Below are 13,046 nucleotides of genomic sequence, written 5' to 3' on the forward strand. Positions count from 1 at the left end.
AAAAGACAAAAAAAAAAAAAAAAAAAAATTATAACAGTTTATAATGACTAGTTTTCATTTTCCTTGGTAAAAATATATGTAACTTTCATCTGTACTGCTTTATGTGGTTTTTAAAATTGTCTTAATACAAAATTCTCTATTAATATTGCTCTATTTACATATACACAAAAATATATCATATAATATTAATAAAATATATGCATTGCTTTTTTTCCAACAGGCACAAAGATTCCATTTTTTCCATATAAAATAGAAAGCATCTAATGGTAATGGGGTTTGGCTTGGGGCTAATGTTTCTGACATATATATTTAAACATAAGGTACCCATAAAGCATGGTGATTAACTCAGTGCTATAGACTGAATATGTGGCAGTTCCTTTATCTTTTTCCTCGCCTTTCATGACCTTGACAGTTTTGAGGCATACTAGTTATTTTGCAGAATGCCTCTCCATTTGGGTTTCTTAGATATTTTCTCATGATTAGATTGAGGTCATCCGCTTTTGGCAAGACTACCTCACAAGCGATGTTGTGTACTACTCAGTGATCATATCAAAGGGTACGTGCTGTCCATCTGTTTTATAACTGGTAACGCTAACCTTGATCTCTTGTTTAAATTGGTAACCTCAGAGAGTTGTTTTGTAAGCATGGTTCTGAAACACAGTAAGTCTTCAATAAATAGCAGCTGTTATTATGGTAAAGACTGGACTAAGAACAGAAGTTTTAGAATGAGGTAGACTTGGGTTCCAATGCCTATTTTACCAGTTACCTGCCACATTACCAAGGGCAAGGTTTTTTTGTTTTGTTTTGCTTTGTTTTTAACTTCTCTAGTCCTCTTTCCTTCAGTGTACCATTAAAACAAAGTGACCTGCTACGAAGTTGTTATAAAGATTAAATAACATATGCAGATACCTCAAAAATGCATGGAAAAACAAAATTGAAAGATGATACTAATCCTTCTATGAACTTTTATAGTATATAAAGCACTTGGGGCCTGGAATTGAAGAATTCCACAAAATCAATCATTATTATTACTCTTTAAGTGAGTCATTTTTCTGGAAATAAGCACTGCAAACCAAGATGAAGGAATCGGAGAAGAAAGGTGATTTGGGGGCATTCTTGGGAGTAGGATGGAAAGGTGTCAGATGGGCAGGAAAGGCATGGATAGCTTCAGCTGTGGGAGGGCCAATAGCACGTCTCTTACTCCATCTCCTCTTTCCCTTGGATGAACAGGCTTTACAACTTCAGCTTGAGAACACGCAAGGCATTCATGCTTGATTTCTAGCCCATCAACCCCATGATGCAAGAGCTATACATGCCAAGGGGGTTCCCTCTTGGGAAATCACTACCCACTGCTTGCTGGGCTCTCCTGCAGGGATTTTTCAGGCTGTGACAGGACACTGAAATTTCTTCTTTTGCAGCTGCCTTTGATGTTATTGTTGAATTTAGATTAGAAGAGTGTAATTCTAGGATACCTAACATATGGTAGTTAAAATATATTATGAGACACTTCTTCCTTTTAAAATATAAACCTAACCCTGCAGGAACCAGAAAATAAACTTAAAACTAACCCTGGGGGTCTGGATAGGCACGTCAAAGTTTTAAACACTTCTTCATCAGACCACATGAAGAATTATAAAACTAATTATTGTACCACAGCCTTTGTGGATTTAACCTCAACTTTGGAAAGCCACATCATTACTTATAAACGTGAGTATATAATAAGACTCACCGCACTGCAGAATGGAATGTATTACTTCATATTACAGCCTAGCTGGTAATTACAAAGGCATTACAGCATCATTATATGCTGAAGTAATTAAAAATCAATACGTGATACCACAGCCTTTCTGTAGGATACTGTCGTTTAGTCAAGCTTTTCAGCATCCACACCTTAAAGATCAGGAAGTTAATAGCCACCTATGTTTTCTCAACACCAAAGTGGCTGCTAAAATAAAATGGAAGCGTAGTTTGCTGAACAAACCAGTTTGACAGACAGAGCTTGATGCTCTGGCTCCCAGGCCAGGATGTGGATCACTGGCCCAGGTGACTTCTAAACTACTTTAAAAGCACTAAATTTTTAGAGGGTTAAATTGCCTAGCAGTTTATGCAAAGGACTAAGCAGAGGTGGAGAGTCCAAATTATTTTCTCAGCACACCCCTGCCCACTTGTGAGAAGGAGAGCCCACCACTCCCTGCTCCTCCTCCTAGCAGGGAGGACGGTGACAATAGCTAACGTGCACTGAGAGCTTATGACCTGAGCTTTTTACATGCATAAGCTCACTAAATGCAAAGCAATCCTACAAAAAGGGATAAGAATATCTACTGACAGGTGAGGAACCTAGGCCCTGAGAAATGAGGTACTCAAGGTCAGACACTGGAGCAGAGCCCCGAGAACAGGTTTCAAAGCCTGCACTCTCCACCACTGAGCAGCACACCTCCAAATGGAGATGATGGAAGACACGAGCAGCTTTCTTGCAAAGCCTGAACGAGGATACAGCCTTCCTTCCAGGCTCCGGAGCCCTGCTCTTGCTCCAGGGCATCTTCTGCACCTACCACACAGACAATTCCTGATACAACTCATGTTTGCGACAACACAGGTCACATCTGGGGACAAACTCTGCCAGAGGAGGCAATTCCATGTAGTTTCACTTTCCTTAACCACTGAGGCTAAGGTATAAAAGCATAACTGGGAGACTCTCAGGTTTCCCCTGATCACTTCCTACCCCAGATCAAAAAGCCCTCCACAAACACACACCCTCACCTTCCCCAACCCCCAGTCCCCCAGTCCAGAGAGAGCAATTAGAAGAATCAAAGACCTAATTTATACGTATCTGTGTGGATTTGTTTACCTTACACTATAGTTTTCTTCAAAAAGGACTTCCCCCCATTATCATAAAAGCAATATTTTCTCCTTTTAAAAAGATTCAAACAATATAGAAGTACATAAAGGTAAACAGACAGACAGAGAGCCTCTTCAATCTTATCCTTCAGAGATAACCAATGCTAACAGTTCGGTGCGCATCCTTCAGGATAAATCGAATTGTTAAATGAAAAAAGCAAGGGGGGCAGATTCATATGTACTGAACGCTACATTTGTGGAAAAGAGAGGGAAGGAAGGAGATATATGCATGTTAGATAATAAATAAATAAAATATAGCTTTAAGGCTTTATTTATCTTTTTGTTTGGTGGGGGAGCAGCTGGCCAGTAATGGGATCCAAACCCTTGCCCTTAAGTGTTACAACACCACGCTCTAACCAACTGAGTTACATGGCCAGCCTTGAAGGCTTTAAAAGACAGTCAGTATCCACAGCCTCCAGGAAGTGACCCTAGGTGGCAAGGGTGGGAGGTACACTTGTCACTGTAGATATTTTCATAGCATTTGGATTTTGAACCATGTGAATTCATTATCTATTCAAAATATTAACAATTTAAAAAACAGAATTTTTTCTGGTTACAGTTTACCTTAAAACTACATGTAAATTTTATATTTTGCTCTAGAATATAGTCATGGCTATACTAATACAAAAACCATCATCTTTGCCCAGATCTTTAAGAAATATGTCCTGTGCTTATTAACATGTCATTTCACACCTCTTGGCCTATCACCTCCTATCCAGGGGAATTCAAGCACCCCAAGTTGAAAGGCATAGATTCTAGCTCAGAATTCAAGCATCTCAATTTGAAAGGCACAGACTCTAGCTGAATCCTCAAATTTTACACAAACTGGGATCATCAAAGCAAAGTACTTTACCCGAGGTTCCACGGCAAACACTGCAAAGCTGAGACCAGGCTATGAGAGCAATTTCTCAATGGGAGCAAAAGATTCGATTTCTACTGTTTTTATCTATCCCATTTCTCCCCACCCCCAAACCACACACACATGGTCAATACGGGCTCCTGCAAATAGCCCTCTGATGTCTCATCCAGCTCCAGAAGCCCATGCCCATTTATGGACTCACTCTTTGGTAGCCCTGATTGTAAATGGCTAACTCAGCCCAGCTATGCCCTCAAAACTTAAAATCTCTAACAAGCCCCACTGTTTCTAAGCACTTTAGTAATCATTTCGGCTGTACCATTTGCATATTATTAATGTACTAATTGCAGATCTGCTTTATTTGTTAAAACCAGAACCTTGGTTTGACAACAGTTGGCTAACCAACCATTTTGACTATGTGTTTGAAAATAGCACTGCCTATTGCTTAAAATATCCCATAATACACATTTCTCCTGATTTTGCCTGACTTTTCCTCACTTTTTCCAAAGCAACTTCACATTAAAAACTATATTAACCTGTTTTACATAAAGAATTCTTTGAATGACAAACAATGGTTAAAATATCTGTTCTGAAATTATGTTCAATTCTTATTCAAACTATTTGGTACTATAAACATAAGTAATATCCCTATATCAAATGCATAAGTCATGTTTTATGAAATACACCTGCAGCAAGCAAGACACTTCAGCAGGAAACCAATTTTAAACTGATGAGCGAAAATAAAGTATCTTTGGAAGAAACAAAATACACATATTTTTAGATTGCTACTATAATAATTTCTAATAAGGCATAAACCCTGAAGAATCACTCTATTCCCTCAGGGAATTTCAGCCACTAGAATGTTCATGTCTAGATATTTTAAAAATCTCTTTAGGAATTACTTTGAAAGGAATCGAGCAATTTGGTGCATGCACCAAAAATTTCTATGGGAGTAGAAGAATCTCAGAACAATTTCTCTATTGGATCAAATATCTCTAGTCTCTGGGAAAATTTTCAGACATTTTAGGGTCAAATGAATTCCACTGTTACAACAGTAACTTGCCCACCAAGGTCAAGGTCCTCGGCAATGGCCATAGCCTGGGTTTGGAGCAGCAGTGAAAAGAGGTAGAAATGAGTGTCATGGGGGGGAAGGTGGTGACATCAGTAATCAAAGGTCTCCAAGAGGGCTGTGCTTGCTGCCCTGGCCTTGCCATGGAACAGGACACCAATAAGAATGTAGTCTTCTCACAGCATCTCCAGAACTTGGTTAATGTGAATTTCCCAAACATCAGAGACAACTAGAAAGAAACAAGTGAAGGTCTAAAGAAAAAGGCACATTCCAATTTCAAAACATATTCTAAAGCAACTTGAAACACATTCGAAAGGAACAGCCATCTAGGCTAGGAGACAGAAAATCTTCAGTCCAGTCACCACCCACCTCCCCCCACATCTATCACTTTCTTTCGACTTCATTGGGAGGAATGCCATACTTTTCCTTATGCACAATGCTACTGTGGGACTTGAACATGATAGCCTATATGGAAATCTTTAAAAATCACGAAATGTTGCACAAATAGATTATTACTGTACTTAAAGGATGGCAAATTTATTCATTTGTAATGTCAACAGTTTTCTATCTAGGTAATTAGAAAAACAAAATAGGATCTAACCACATTCCTTTAGAGAGTCATTATTCAAAGCCATGGTTTCTTTATGAGTTTAATTAATAATACAAATCATTATCACCTAGATTTGAGTTTACTTCTTCTAAATGTAACATCACACAATAAATGCCTAGCCTTTCACCTAACTCTACAAGGCAGGGAAGCAGCAGTCATACTTTTGCATTCTATTAGTAACTGAGACGTGAACTCCACACTAACAGGGTTGTGCTCCTCAGGATCCCTGAAGACCAGCCCTTCAAGCACTGTGCAAAGGACAATGCTACCAGAAGGGTGCACCTTTATAACATCAGCAGGGCACAGTCCATGTGTTATTTCAGAAACAAGAGAAATGAAAGTCAACAGACAAAAAGCAAACAACTGAATAACAAAAATGAGAAAAAAGTACTGGAGTGAAATAGTATGATATCCGAGATCTGCTTTAAATTACTGCCCTACCCCCTTGCTTCCAGAACAAAGTAGGGGAAGGAGAGAGAGAGAACAAGAATCTCAGAAAGTTGATGGTTGTTAATGCTGGGTGCTAAAGACAGGGAGTTCACTGTACTATTCACTCTAATTTTTGTTTTTAAAAACTACCACAATAAAATGTTTTTTAAGCTGGAATTTACTCTGGTATGAACCCAATTTGTTTAAAAAATAATCCACACAGAGTACCCAGAAAAATAAATGACCCCAAAATTTACGTTGGGTGGTGGGATGAAATCAAAGAATAAGTCAGTTGACTTCACACAACTACTAGGCAGAGGAGCCACTATTCACAGCAGAAGCTCCTTCTACCGTATCACGCATTCATCAATATTTTAGGGGCCACCTTGTTATATAACCTACCCATGTGTTGGGGACCTGTAGCCCCACACCCCTATGCATATATTCCTTGAACAAAATGGAACCTGAGCCTGAAAGTGCATCCAAATACTACCTTCCTAACACTCCCCATGGTCAGCAGAGCTTTTACCCACTAGTCTCTTCCTGAAAGAAAAAAAAGTCATTTCTCAGACTAAAGAAACCATGTCAGGTCAACAAACAGTAGAAGAGAAAAGAAAGGAAAAAAGATCAAATCCTGTCACAGGAGAATGCCTCATATCAGACTGGTGATAAACACCAAAAAAGCCAAAACCACGGCATGTCATTTAATGGGAAGATACATACTAAAGCTTCACCCTGTATTTTCTTATTTAGTCTGTCATTTCCTACTCACCTTGTATTTCCTCACTCACTCCATATTTCCTTTCTAGCTCCAGAGGCAGACAAGACAGCCAGGAAATATCTGAGGAAATCCTCAATGGCAGATAAGGAGGCAGATCAGGCAGGAAGACACTGTTTTTAGAAATTCCATTCCATAAAGTCACTGATCTGTCACCCCACTGACTGCACTGAGTTCTGAGACCAATTACTAGGGATATCTACAGAGACTTTGGACCTTTTCTGATATCCATCTATCAAAACTACAAAAGGTTGCCTTGGCAAAATATTTTTACATTACTACAGACAACCAAGATTCGGCTAATAATAGCTTTGACTGAACGGAACAGCTTAAAAGATTTTTTGCAGGTGAGTAGATAAAGGTCCACATTCTCAACCAAGGGGATTCCTTTGATCTTACATGTCCTAGGGACACTGTGCTTAGTTCATCTTCCTAGAGCAAGATACTCATTACCCAAATGTTCCTACTCCTGACCTTTGCCACCTGAGTCATACATCCTATCTCTATGTGCACACTACAAAAGGAGCAGAAAGAACTGTCACGTAAGCCAGTCCTCTGGGCTGAAGGGGAAAGGTATTTATATCCCATTCTGACATCTTTCCTCTCTAAGCTTTGAAGAAAAGTTTGCTTTTCTTAAAAACTAGTCAGTTCTTATCGAACAGATAATGTGGCTTTTACGTGATGTTTCCCATTTTGCTTTGGCCACCAGGAATCTCTGAGCCAAATGTTCAGGCCAAATCTAGAAACATAAAGATTCGGTGCTGACACCTGAAGAGTCTGAGTGTTTTATCTTGAGTGTGCTAAAACAAAATCTCCATCACCAGCCACGTCGATTCCTACTTCAGGAAAGGTGAAAGTCAGAGATGGTAATACAGGTAACAGCATGAAATGATGGTTTTCCACTGACACGATGAAGCATTCAGTACCATATTTCATGACACATGACATGGCAGAATTTGTCCAGACTTGGATCACAACCAGCTAAAATCCCCATTTGTCATTCAATTATCCATAACTGTCAATATTGTCGACTTTCTCAAAGGGTATGGTTTTTAAATAGGTCTGTACAAATTCTGGTGCCAGGCACCATAAAATAGACATCAAAGTAAGTTTGAGGTTATGAGAAATAAGTATGCAACAGCAAAAAATAGAAGTTTTTTTTGTTTGTTTTTAAGTGGCTGTCTGTGCCTTTTAACTCATCTAACTTAATTTCAGGGACAGGAAAACAAGTTAAGTTTGACCCCAATTTTAAGGCTGTTAGACCCATTCTAATTTATTTCTTTCCAGGTTTTTGCCTTTCACTCAACATCAAATTGTTTAGCAACTAATAATTGGTATGAATCCTTTCTACGTAACTAAAAAGTGAAAGTTAATGACTATGACTGCTTCTTAAAGTAAGGTAATAAACCAAATTAACAAGTCACTATACCATTTATAAACTAATTACCATATACAGAATAGCTTTGTAATCTGCACAGACTCCTTTTAGCTTTTCCATAACAGGAAGAGCTTGGCAGAAGCTCTCTGGCAGCACTTGAGTGAGCTCACATCTAACTAGCTTGTCCCTTTACCTAGAGATATCAAGCCCTGGGGTGACAGCAAAATCCATTCCCTGCTCTCTCAAGCCACAGAACAACTTCTTTGTGATCAGACATTTAAAAAAAAAACCTTTGTGGGTTATTGTTATTTATGATTAGTATATTGAACGTTTATAATTTCAGATAAAATCCACAGTAAAAATCAAGTTAAACAAGTTGTTGGGGTCCCCGGGATATCTGTAATTAGTGGCCCCTCTAAACCATCAAGGAGCAGGTGTAACATTGCACTATAGTTGAAGCTCTTTTAACCAATCACTACTTAACCCTCAGACTAGATTAACTACTCCCTCACTAAGACACATTGAAGTTATGTTGATGGCTAAGCACTGTGCATGGTCATCAGTATTAGCTAACATAAGCTGGCAACTCTGTTCCTGCTGGTCACCGTGCAATGCTTACCAAGAATCAGTTATATCTGCTTCCAAGGCTGTTCATGCAGGTTGCTCTTCTTTCTGTTATTACATCATTTAAATATTAAATATCAATAAAATTTGAGTCTGAAAAGAAAGTGAGCTATTGTTTCTATAAAACTAAATTGAATGCTTTAGAAAGACTTAATAAAGTTTAAGGACTTAAAAAAAAAAAAGGTTGCTGCAGAATTAGGTGTGGTTGAAGCAACTTTAATATTCTGAGGAGAAAAAGGTGACTTGAAATCTACAAGAACTCTGGGCTGACCCTGTGGCTCACTCGGGAGTGTGCGGCGCTGGGAGCACTGAGGCCGCGGGGTGGGATCCTATATAGGGATGGCCAGTGCACTCACTGGCTGAGCGCAGTGCGGGCGACACCAAGCCAAGGGTTCCGATCCCCTTACCAGTCACACACACACACAAAACAAAAAAAACAACCCCCCCCCCGAAATCTACAAGAACTCAGTATTGCTGCTTTGAAAGTTTTAATGTCCTGGTACCACTTTAGAGAAATAAAGACTAGTCTTGTTGGTGAAGCATTATGGGTGTGGTTTACGCAGAAAGACAACAAATAGCACAAATCAGAGGATCCATGTTCAAAGAAAAATTCCTGGGGCCGGCCTGGTGGCGCACTGGATAAGTGCACCGCTTGGGAGCATGGTGGCGCTCCCGCCGAGGGTTCGGATCCCACATACAGACCGGTTCCCGCTCACTGGCTGAGCGAGGTGTGGGAGCAACACCGAGGGTTGCGATCCCGTTGCCGGTCCCGGTCCGGTACGGGCGTGACACTGAGGGTTGCGATCCATTGCCGGACACGAAAAAAAAAAGACAAAAAAAAAAAAAGAAAGAAAAATTCCTTAACACTACACAAAAGACTGAAAAATCCTCAACATTTATATTTCCAAATTTAATAAAATGTTTATAATGGACATGTATTATTTTTTTATTGCCACTCTTAACTGATTAATCATGCAAAAATGGGTCCCAGTTAAACTAAAAAGAGGACTTAAGCAAAGGTCTGGGCCTTCCAGCTACATTTTCTCCCTTTCCTTGATGAAAAACTTTAAAATGAAAGAAGGAAAGACTGCCTTAGGTGGAACCTCACTCTCCTTTCAGTGGCCATCTCCTCAGGAGCATCCGCTTCCTTAAGCCCCTAAGAGTGGGGCTCCCAGGCCCACCCCTCTGGTGGCCCAAGCTTCAACGCTAGCTGCTCTTCTTTCTTTCCTTCCCATCACAACCCCATCACAACTTAATATCTTAAATCCAGGTATTCTCAGCTAGGAGTTTAAGAGTTGAGCAAAGCAAGGCAAAGTTGACTCACACTATAAGGTATACTTCTCTTCCCTAGAATGTTTGCATTTCAGGAGATCTGTATTCACCCAGCTGTTAAGTGGTAGCAGTTCAAGAGCACACAGAAAGGAGGTGAAAAAATTCAGGACTGTGAAAGGGGAGCTATTCTGGAACCAGGTAGAGCAAGGAACAGGTTAGACTAAAGGCAAATGAGTTACAAAGTAGAAAGAACTAAACTTAAACTCCATCTGTGACTTTGGCAAAGAAGTGACCTTTCCAAGCCAGTTTTCTTGTCTATAAAAATATGGCTAACACCACTTACTTACCTCACATGAGATAAAAAGTTGCAAAGCACCTAGTAGAGTCTATGCACACAGCAAATGCTCCACCATGGCTGCTTTTTAGTAGTCTACCTTCTGCATCCAACCCCACCCAAGCCCCCAAAACAACATTATTTTTCATAACTTCTTCTCTCCCCCAATTTCTCTTAAAAGATTCTCTTAAAAGTAGCTGGGTCCCCACCCCTTGATGGCACCCAAAAGCAGCAGCCTACAAGGTTCTGTTAAAAGAAAGCTGTATGGAGCAAGGCAATATTATTTGAAGATACGCACTCCACCCCACAGCACACTCTTGGGAGCTCAGCAAGATGGGGCATTCGAAATGTGAATATCAGGTGATTTATATTATGAAATTAACACAAAATTTATGTACAGCAAGATGAAAAGCAAAAGCAAAAAAAGTCAGTTTATTCTCTTTACATGAATATTCCCAACCCATTCTCTTCCAGTGAATCATCATCTAAAATCTCTGGCGATGTTGCTAGATTTAGAGATCCAAGCTACACATTCTTTGCAAAAGCAGATTATCACCCTTGAGGAGATGGCTCGCTACACTCCTGGACTGATCACTCACTCAGAAGGGGCCTGGCAGGATACTTGGCCTCCGTTGGTATCTGTTTATATTGCCACTCCCCAATGTAAGAGAAAGATCTTGAATCTCAAATCATACACATGCACAATAGTGCAAGACGAAGATGTTTAAGAGTACGGGAAAGACTAAGTATAGATGGCCTGGTCTAGTTCTTAAACAGAAAGGAGATGGCTACGGCAAAGGAGAAGGCGGCAGGGCAGATACAGCTAGTTTATATTTAACAGCATCCTGACTACACACACACGTGATCACAATTCACTCCCCTTCCATGAAAGAGAAAGTCGATTTTTAAAAGCTCAGAAGAACAAAGTACCTGGGGTTATTTAGATGTCTCTATCTCATTGCCTCTGTGCACACAAGTTATCTTTTCTGGACAAGCATCAGTTGTACATATTGCTTAGGTTTTCCCTTTAGAAGACAAACAATTTGGGGAAGCTGCCTTTTCCATTTGCCAAAGAAGATAAAATGCAACAGCGTTACCTAAGCAACCATTCAGGTTTCAAAGTTATTCGAGATAAATCTGTTATTTCCTCTACAGAAAAGTTTTTTCCTTCCCAGGTGTGAATTATGGATTCATAAAGAAGCCACTAAAAACAAATGAGTTATGGAGCCAATGTAGGGCTGATGGTGATAAAATATGCCTCAAAGAGATACAGCGGCATCTGAGAACCCTGCAGCTAGATCATATGACTTGGAAATGCCTTCTACTTATTAGATACATTTCAAGAGGCTACATACAGAAAATTTTCCATCCCCGAACTTTGTACTCTGGTGTGCTAACATTTTAGAACATAGTTATTAATATCACTCTGCATATTTTTGCTCTCTAATAAAAGAGGCAGGCAGGTTTGTTGGTTATTTTTCTACTCTCTCCAAGCTTCTTAAAAAGTAGAGGTCTTTGAAAAATACTAATATTTACTTGGAATGACAATTGAAAGTAAATATGAATGCACTTCAAATGGAAAACCCAAAGCAGACCATATAAAAACAGATTCCGAGCAGACCTACAAATGCAGGAAACAGGCATGTTAAGTACTTGCAGGAACTACCAGATTGAAAGTAAATATGAATGCACTTCAAATGGAAAACCCAAAGCAGACCATATAAAAACAGATTCCGAGCAGACCTACAAATGCAGGAAACAGGCATGTTAAGTACTTGCAGGAACTACCAGATGACTTCAAGCTGATCATGTTATTGGACACTGAAATATTAAATACTAAAATGAAATTATCCAAAACTTTAAGGAATATCAACTTTTAATTCAAAATAGTTTATAATGGTAATGAAATAAGTCTAAAAAACTTTTAAATTATTTTAATACTACAGAGTTATTCAAGCCAGATGAGTTGCACAGCTTTTCTAAGCAATGCAAAGCTAACACTTGGTATGAAAAACAGGTTTGGGATGTCATCACCAAGAACTTTTCCGTAGTAAGTTCTTGCCTATGTTTTGATAGCACATCTTCTATGAAACCAACCAATATTCAGTTCTCAATCAAAGTAAGCCAAGAGTTGCAATAACTATCAAGCTACCACATGAAGAAATTAACAAGCTGAAAATCATTCAATGGTTCACTATTAATATTGTAAGCGTCACTGAGGAAGCCTCACAACCATAGAGGCAGTTTAAAGAAGAAAATGGGAGAAAAATTCCCTATGGAGTAGCAGAAATATAGATATTATTATTATTCATGACAGTACTGAGCCCTAATATAATGAACAATTGTAGCCTGGAGTTTTATATGGGCCAAGTTATTCAAAAGAATAAGAAAAGAAATATTACTCATTGATATCAAATTCTTCAAAGTGACAGGCTATATGAAAAGTCCAGGACAGGCAAATCTATAGAGACAGAAAATAGATTAGTGGGTGCCTAGGGCTAGGGGTGGGAGTAGGAATTAACTGTAAAAGGGTAAGAGGAATCATGTTGGAGTGATGAAAATGTTCTAAAATTGGCTTGTGGAGCTGGTTGCAGAACTTGATAAATTTACAAAAAAATCACTGAGGCGTACACTTAAAAGAAGTGAATTTTATGGTATGGAAAAAATACCTCAATAAAGTTTTCTCTTGGGGCCGAGCCCGTGGCGCACTCGAGAGAGCGCGGCGGCCCTCCCGCTGCGGGTTCGGATCCTATATAGGGATGGCCAGTGCGCTCACAGCGCTCACTGGCTGAGCGCGG

General features: G+C 39.4%; 1 protein-coding gene and 1 pseudogene across 2 annotated transcripts in view; one reads left to right on the plus strand and one right to left on the minus strand.

Moving 5' to 3' along the window:
• SGMS1 (sphingomyelin synthase 1) overlaps positions 1-13,046 on the minus strand; it is a 104,518-nt gene that overhangs the window by 60,153 nt on the left and 31,319 nt on the right. The gene's annotated exons all lie outside the window — the stretch shown is intronic.
• Positions 10,749-13,046, plus strand: part of LOC103593303 — a 20,924-nt pseudogene continuing 18,626 nt past the window's right edge.

Source organism: Galeopterus variegatus, unplaced genomic scaffold (genome assembly GCF_000696425.1).
Source record: "Galeopterus variegatus unplaced genomic scaffold, G_variegatus-3.0.2 Scaffold1319, whole genome shotgun sequence".
NCBI lineage: Eukaryota > Metazoa > Chordata > Mammalia > Dermoptera > Cynocephalidae > Galeopterus > Galeopterus variegatus.